The sequence below is a fragment of the Salminus brasiliensis genome, chromosome 25, assembly GCF_030463535.1.
Source record: "Salminus brasiliensis chromosome 25, fSalBra1.hap2, whole genome shotgun sequence".
NCBI classification, from domain to species: domain Eukaryota; kingdom Metazoa; phylum Chordata; class Actinopteri; order Characiformes; family Bryconidae; genus Salminus; species Salminus brasiliensis.
In genome coordinates, this window is record NC_132902.1 from 4285890 (window position 1) to 4295091 (window position 9202).

Consider the following 9202-nt stretch of genomic DNA (forward strand, 5'->3'; position numbering starts at 1 on the left):
TTACAGAAGCAGTAGCTCTAGCGGAACATGTGCCTGTAGCTCCAGAGGCTGCTGATCATGATCACATTTATGTTTTCTTTTTTTTCATCTTTTATATGGTTTTATTGTTTGGGTAAATAAGTGTGTGGGCAAAATACATTTTTAAAGAAAGTGAGCGTCCCCTTCAAAAATCTGTTCATACACCCATAGTAGTAAAATGGGTGAAATGGTTTAAAAGCTCTTTCTTTACTCTGAAGATCACTGACAGAACATGAAGGAAAATAATAACTAGATTATAGATCATCATAGTTTTTACTGAAACTTACACACTGCAGCAGACCGTTTCCACTGACTGATGATGTACAGCATACAATAGTAGCTGCCCTCATCAGATGGTCTGGTGGAGTTGAGCACAATGGAGGCATCATATCCAGAAGTCCGGTGCTGTCCGTTCCTGAACCAGTAGTAGTACAGGTTTGTACCGAGGCTGCAGGAGGAGCTACAGGTCAATTTCACCTGCCTCTGTCCTATAGTCTGAGGATCCACCTCCACCTGCAAATCTACACACACACATACACACAAATTATATTGAAACATTTTTAAAATCACATCTAATATGAAAGCACAGAGACTCTGAGTGAGCGAGTGTGTGTGTGTGTGAGTACCTGTAACAGTGAGCTGAACTCCAGATGAGGCTGATATCCAGTTACTGCTTGATGTTCTAAATCTGAAGTTATAAACTCCAGAGTCGCTCACTCTCACATCCCTCACTGTCAGCTCACACTCATTCTGCTCTGTTCTTACAGACACTCCTCCTTCAGTGGAGCTCAGGACCCTTTCTTCTCCATCAGAGCTGTGGATCCACTCTCTCTCTCTGACACTGGAGGAATCAGGTGTTGTATATTTGCAGGAGATTTTTACTGTAGATCCAGTAACAGCACAGAGACTCTGAGAGGAGAGAGTTACACTGTGCTGAGCATCAACTCCTGCAACCCACACACACACACACACACACATATTCAGATATGAGGGGGGGGAACTCTTGTGCTCTTACTGGCAGAGTGACCGCAGTGTGGTTAGTACTACTACTGTTGCTATGGGTGACAACACAGTAATGTGTGAAGTTGGGTGGTGGTATGATCACGTGATAACCACAGAGCAACAGAACAGTGTAAAATAGTGGATGTGGAGCTCAACATGGGTTAGAATACAAACACCCATAATGTGCATTTCTGGATGATTGGTGCAGTTCTATTGAATATTTGGAAAGATCACATTTTTGAAAAAGTAAAAAAGGTAAAGGTAAAGGTGCACATATTTGTCACTGTACTATGTACAGCGAAATGTGTCCTCTGCACTTTACCCATCTGTGGTACTGAACACACATTCACATACACACTACTGAACTAGGGGCAGTGAGCATACACACATCCAGAGAGATGGGCAGCCAACTCCAGCCAACATCAACAGCTCAGATTGTGGCAGTCTGACCGAGGTGCATTTCTAACTGTAGTTTGAGCAGATTTGATGACGTACACATTTGGCAACAGTAATTAGGATTCTATCCTCTGACCCATGCTGTTCTCCAGGACTCACAAATTACTTTGTTTGTTAGATATTTAAATAAATCACAATTTTAAATGCATTTCACCAATTAACACTCAAATATCAAACATCCTCAAAACGCCAGTGCTACAGTCTACAATCTAGAGACAAGAGAGGGTTGTCTGAAATGTACAGACGCTAAAATATTTACAATCCTCTTGTCGGAGTGCTAAAAACAAAGCTGTGCTGGTATTAGAGTGTATGGTATGCTCTGTGGCTATTGTGTGAGCCCATATGGTGACAAAAACAACCAATCAAAGCCAAGCTTATCAAATTATTCACAAGTCCTCCATAAAGGTTTTTTTAATCTGAGGCCAAAACACAGGATTGTAAATAGGTTTGTAAAACCACATCTGTCCCCAACCAAAGTCACATACTTTCTATTTACACACCAAAGAACCACTTCAAATACTCCTGCTTTCTAATGCATTCTATTGCACCTTTAACCAGACTGGTGTGTTCATCTAAACACAGTAACTGTAGTAAAACACAAGCACATAAACACAGTAAAATGTAAAAGTTTACCTGCTAATAAGATGAGGGTCACTACTGCTGTAAAACCTCCTGACATCTGGTAAGACATGACCGCTGATACTCGAGGGTCTGATCAGTAGCCGATAGATTCAGAGAGTAGATTAGAGAAAATTTCACTAATAAAGAAGAAAAGAACAAACTCTGACTAAAATAAATGATCAAGCAGACTCACTCTTTTAGCTCCCAGCTGTAACTGAGTTCATCTCAGATTAGTGTGCTGTTACTCACCCTGTCCTCGTACCTTCTGATCTTACTAGTGAGCAAAGCAGGCCGAGACCCGGAAGACGTGTTTGTGCATGCGGTCATCACACTTCCTTCTTTAGCCTCTTCCTGTTTTTATATTCTTGAGTGATTATACATTATACATTATACATTCAAGTACAATCAGCTTTTCTCTTATTGCATTTAAAGTAGGACTTGACCTCGCCTGTGTCCAGCATCTGACAGTACATCTGGACTTCAGTTCTCTGTCTCTGTGTTTAGGAGCTCTGGTCAGTCAGGTGTGAGATCAATTCAGTATATAATCAGTAAGTGTGTATTAAAAAGTGCAGAAGTGTCTCTGTACAGAATCTGAACTTATTTTCAGTTTAAAATCAATAAAATCATGTAATCTGACCAGGGGTGCTCAAAGTTCTGCATGCAGCTGTACACTGACTCACTAATGTTGGTATCTTTGGTAACTGGTCCTGAAACAGGAAGTCAAAGAGTCAAGCAGGTGAGAGAGCATCTTATCTCTCACCATCAGTCATTAGAGTGAGAACATTTACCCTTCTTTACTCTCAGTCCCGTGTTCAACACATCAGTCGAACACACAGAGTGTCTGCAGTGACCGTTTAGCTGAAGCTGAAAAGCTGTGTATTCTTCTAGAATCAGTCACGTGACTGACGTTCAGTCTCGGGTCTTCCAGACTTTTAATCAATGTTCATAAACACTCCTCAGTTTTTACCAGGTGACTGACCGTCAATAATCCCTTTATTTTACTGGAGATTTTTAGAAGGCCAAAATCAGTCTGTGCTGATAAACCTGAAGAGAGACTCTGAACTGAATTCTGGGAGTTCTGAGTGGTTGGGTTAGCTTTAGCTTTAGAGGTGAAACGGTGGAGAACGTTTAGGTTATAGTTAAAGGTGTGAGCAGAACAAGCCACATCAGCCTTGTGATTGGAGAGAGAACTTCTTACATGAGCTGTACCCAAAATTAAGAGTCATTTATTCATAATGAAGTTATTTCTAGAGTCAAACCTTTGTTTATGTAGATTGACTCCCCACAAGACGCCCAGTTTAAGGCTTTTCAGGCCTCAGGGCTTCAAGGTCAGCATTTATTTTCATTTTTACATATATTTTTATATATTTATGTATATTTTATTTATTTAAGTACTGCTGTCTGGGTAAAACTGGGTCCTTGGGTACCACAATTTCGTTCCACCCCATGTACCACATGTGATGCGAATGACAATAAAGTCTCCTTGAATCCTTGAATCCTTGAATCTCCACACAGAAACTGTTATTGGTACATTATTGAATATTGAATGCCTGACCTTTCATATTCAAACTGACTAATGAAGTCTTCAGGCTAAATGTAGAGGGCAATGAAGAGGCCTGGGAGAGCCCTGTCCTTCTGATCATCTGACACTTCTCTCCTTTTGGGTTCAGAGGTCATGGTCAGGGCTGAAATTGTCAGGTTTAAGTGATTGTCTACAAATATAGCTGCAGTTTAACCTCATTCTCACACACTGGAGGAGAGCAGAGACTGCTGTCAGACTGACCAAATAACTGTAACAGTGGCTCCCCCTCCTGTCCTCTACAGGTACTGCCCAAAAGAGGAATTCTGAGTCCAGTATTAACAGACTTTAGAGGCTCTAAAGCAGATTTACATGTTAGAAACACTTCATTCTCATCTTTAATTCAGTTTATTTTACATTCATATGTTTTATGTTCAGCACATTTCATTCATTTTATTCAATGAGAAACTGTTTTAAAAGATTCATATTTTTATTATTCTGCACTGTTTTTATCATTTACTGTTATTGGTTAGATTTACTGATATTTATCCATTTCTGCTTCATCTTGTGTGATTTATTACTCTGAACAGTGTTTTACAAAAACACCATCAGAAATAAAATTGTGAAGCAGCTTTTGGTTTAGTTTTTAATGCTTATTTCTTCCTGGTTCCTCCACTGTGCAGCATCTGCTCTTCTACAACACTGCAGTGACAGCAGGGAGAGGATGGAGCTTTAAGACATGAAGAGATGATTGAACACAGCCTACAATAATGGATTAATGCTTTACAATCTGAACAATAATAAAACCAAAGCAGAGAATCAACCAACACATCTTCCAATCACAGATGTAATGACCTGATCTGATCACTGGGGGGCAGCAATGTGTGAAGACATCAGATGTCCCTGCTGCTCTACTGGGCTTCAGCTGGAGGAGCTCATTTACTTCATCTACTTCAGAAAGTTACTGCAAAGCCAACGTGGTAAAAGCAGCTCATCCATTTCAAGTAAAGAAAGATTTGAACGCTTCAGCAAGAGGAACTTTTAGCATGTCCGCTAAAACTACGCCTGGGTTCTACGACTTTTTCCACAAGTGCTTTCATACACAGCTTCTTATTCAGTCAAAGCAGCTCAAATTAGCAACTAAACAGCAGATCAAACGACTCACCTCTGAGTGAACACAGCTGTCTCTGGTTAAGGTGTGTGTGTTCAGCTCATGGGGAGGTTTACCACAGACGAGTCCAGAGCTGACTTTTTCAAATGAGCTGTTGTTTTTGGAAACGGGGAGAAAACAGCCTCCTTCAGTCTGTCAGGCTCTCTGTGTCCCCCAGACACATCTTATGACTAGAACTGGAGCTTCACCTTCAAACTCTATCCGCGGAAACAGGAGCTCGAGCTGAACAGCGCTGAAGGAGTCCTGCAGAACAACGGTTGCTAAGCAGTGATTGGAGGGTTAAGAAAATAAGGCGGGGCTTGAAGGGAGACAGCACGCTGTGGAAAGTGCTAAACTCTCATTAAAGAAATCAAATCTCAGCAAAATCTGCATTTAAGCCCCAAATTTAGCTCCTAGATATGAAGAAAGACAAGAGAATCAGCAGAGTGATGAGTGTTTACTGTAGTTCTGTTAGTAATCCCACTGTTTTTAGAATGGAGCTGGAATCTGATTACTGCCTTTTTCCTCTGGAACTGGACTTTTTTCTATCCTGATTACAGAAAACTGTTACATGCATTGTGTTTCCAGCCAACCCTGGATGATACACTCCTAATATTTCACTCCTAATAGTGTGGAGGCAGCAGAGAACCCCGCCCTCATGTGTGACGTCATAATAGAGTCACGCCCACGTAACGTTCCATATTTAATGGCTGGTCTCTCAGTACTGTAATCAGTAGATGTGTGACTGTGGAGGAGAGCACATCTCAGAAGACTTCTCATCAGGATCTACAGGAATTACTTCCAGAGATGAAGCCAAACAGTCCTGAAGATGGACCCATTATTCTTGCCCCCTCCCTTCGAGAGAGCATCAGGAGGAAGCGGCAGGAATACATGGAGAAAATGAGCCTCATGATGAACAACCCAAATGTCAGACATGAGGAAGTTCAGGAGACTATCTTCAGGCGAATCCATGGCCATGATCAGCCATCAAATCACACTGGCCTCAATGTGGCGGAATCCAGCATGACACCTTCACCACCCTCTACTTTGCCTCCAATAAGGCAGAGGGTTCGGTGCAGAGCTCATGCCTCACAGGTGGCTGTAGAGCAGAAACGCTCTTCCATCAGGGTTGAAGAGAACCTCAAATTACCGCCTCTTCACACACCTGTCCCTCCACCTGCTGCTGCCAAAACCAGCAGGTGTCCGAGACTGAGGGGTCTGAACATTAGTGTTCAGGATGGGAACAGGGTCTATGGGAACCCTTTCTCATTTGATGACTTTCTTTCACGCCCATTGGTCCACACACCTGTTCCTCCACCTGCTGCTGCCCAACCTAAGGTGGATAAGAAAGAGAACAAGGCCTACGATGCACCAGGTGAGTTCCAGTACTGAAATAGTCTATTGTCTTTAACCTAGAGTATTTACATCTCAGGAGTCATATGCAGCATCCCCACAAACTCCATATAGCTTTTTAACTTAGAAAATTATAAACATAAATGAGGCATATTTACTAAGGGTTCATTTAATCACAGGTAGCAAGATCCCCAGGTGGGTAGGCCTAGGTAGGCAGAGGAAGTGTCCAGTGGAAGCTGGACTTAGGCAGGAGAGGAGGACAGACATCAAAGACGAGGCTACAGGACAAACAGCTGCTCCACATGTGTCTGTAGTTAGACAGCGCAGGGGAGCAGAATCCAGCAAGGAGCCTGTCAACAACAGGGCTGCTCCACACCTTGCTGAAGGTAGTCAGGGAAGAGGAGAGGTGCTGGAGATCCCAACCCTGACTAGTGAGCAGCCCCTTGACAGGCCTGAGCTGGCACTCAGCCAGGCATTTAACCTGCTGCAGGATGAGGAATGGTATGTCTTTAGTGAGCTGGAGTAGACCCACCACCCTTCCACTGATCATTCAGAATTAAGATCCAGTTCTAATGGAGCAGTGATGTGTTTTAGAGTAGTGATCAGACTAGAGTTAGAATAGCTGAAGTTACCTGAGAATATACAACTAAAATGCTTTGGAGTATCCAGATAAAATTAGTGATGGAATCTTCTAAACATCTAGTCTATAACGAGTCTATAAAGTGTCTGAAGAGAATTTCCAATGATCTCCATCTACTGCTGCTCCTCTGTTGTTAAATGTTCAGTGTATTGACTGAATCAGTCTATCATTCCTACTGTAATAACACCACCTTCCAGACGTGTTCACCTCATTCTAATGTCTTGCTTTTGAAACAGGGAGAGGAAGATAGAGGGGCTGAAAGTGCTGCGCGCTCTGGCGGAACACCATGCCGAGGTTCTTCTGCCTGAGCTACATGACGTCTGCTTGGCCCTCATCAAGGAGGTAAGACCCACACTTCATACACACTCTGGACAACAGCTTCTGTAATGACATTATTCTAATTAATGCTAAAGCAAGTGTCAGTGGTTGAGTTAGAGACAGAGGATCACTGTGCTTCTTTTGTCTCCACTGTCTCAGGTGAAGAACCTGCGCTCCATGGTGTCTCGTGCCGCCATGACCACCCTGTCCCACCTGTACGTGCACCTGCAGCGGAAGATGGACAAGGAGGTGGAGGGCACTGCCTGTGTCCTTCTGCACAAGGCTGGGGAGTCCAGCCACTTCATCCGAGAGGACGTAGAGGTGGCCCTCAGCACGATGGTGCAGACCTGCTCGCCTGGCCGGGTCCTGCACGCTCTACTGGCTGGTGGATTCAGGTAAACATCACATTCCATATTCATTAATAGATTTGAACTGTAAACTAAATGTAGTGGTCATGTGATCAATATCAGTGGTCATTCTAAAGACACAGTACAAACTGGCAACTAGCACTGATGTACGGCTGAGTCTCTTCCTACATTTTAGAGAAGATCTTGCTAGAAGGTGAGTCTAGAGTTCACCTGTGTGTAAACGCTGGATGTGTATCTTACTGTGTTCACTCTCCTCTCTCCAGCCACAGAAACGCAGCAGTGAGAAGATGCACTGCACTGCATCTGGAGAAGCTCGCTCACTTGTTGGGGGCTTCTCGTGTGCTGACCAGCAAGAAGGAATTCACCAGCATGTTCCTGACCGCCATTAGCAAACTGGCCCTAGACTCCGCACAGGAAGTGAGGTAAGCAGTTGCTTGTTTTTACACCTATTGGGTCAGAACTGAACCCATCAGCATGTTTTCTTCACCAGCCAGCACTGAAAATGACCTTTTATCATTCTTCCTCCACAGACTCCATGCTCGAAACACCCTGAGATTTCTGGGGAGCCACGAGTACTGTGTTAAGATGGTGGACAGATTTGTGTCATCAAGGGACAAAAGATCCATCATGGACATCATCACCAAGAGCAGGTAAGAAGAAGAAAGTGATCTTTAAACAAATGGAAAATACACTTTATGATGATCAAATACTTTATTATTAATGAGTTTGATTATTAATGAGGTTTTTGTGTCTCCTTTTTTAAATATTCAGGTGAAACCAGCAGAATAATGAACTGATGCTCCAGTGATGATCAACAGAGACGTCCATCATTTCTATCATTTCTGCAGAATTCAGTGGTTGAGATGCAAGTAAAGTCATTCAGAGTGGTTTGGTGTGAAATGCTCCGTTCTAGAGAAACTTACAGAGTCAGAACTGTTCACAGTGGAGGTGATGGGAACCAGACGTCTGAAGAGTAGAATACCTCTAAAAGCTCCATCGGTGAGTGTCCTCTCTCCCGTGCCGACGAGAGCTGAGCTTTTATGCTGCGGGTGCTCCTTCCTGAACAAGCAGCAGCTGTCTGTGATCAGAGGTAGAGAACCCAGCATGAACGGTCAGACGATCCAGCAACCCCACCTTCCTCTCACCACAGTCCCCCTCTTAGAGTGCACCCTGGTGTCAGGGCAACCACTGGGGAGTCCGGTGAAGGAAGGCGGTGTCACTCCGTGACATGGTTGCCACGGAGACCCAGCATGCTCTGTCCCGGGTCCCATGGCTGGTGGAGGCTCAGGCAGGGCCGGGGATGGATCATTGTCTGCGTGCTCCCAGTCCTCGGACCACGTGCAGCAGCAGCAATATCCCTTCTCTGTGTTGTCGCAGTCCTTGGCTCGGTTTCTCTCGTAGGCACCACTCACACCGCCCTTCAAACGTCTGGTTCCGATCACCTCCACTGTGAACAGTTCTGACTCTGTAAGTTTCTCTAGAATGGAGCACACACCAAACCACTCTGAATGACTCTGTTTACATCTTAATCATTTAATTTTGCAGGAAACAGCAACATCTAATAAACTCTGATAAAACTACATCAGTCTCTCTCTCATCAATAGAAGTTTAGCACTGGAGCTAAAAGGCTAATGTAGGTGAAGTAATGACCAAACACGGATTTCCACACTCCACTACTGTTTCAGCATGTCAGTGTTTATAGATACCAGTATGTCCTCAGAATAATACTAAAGCTCAGAACTACAGCACCACAGAGA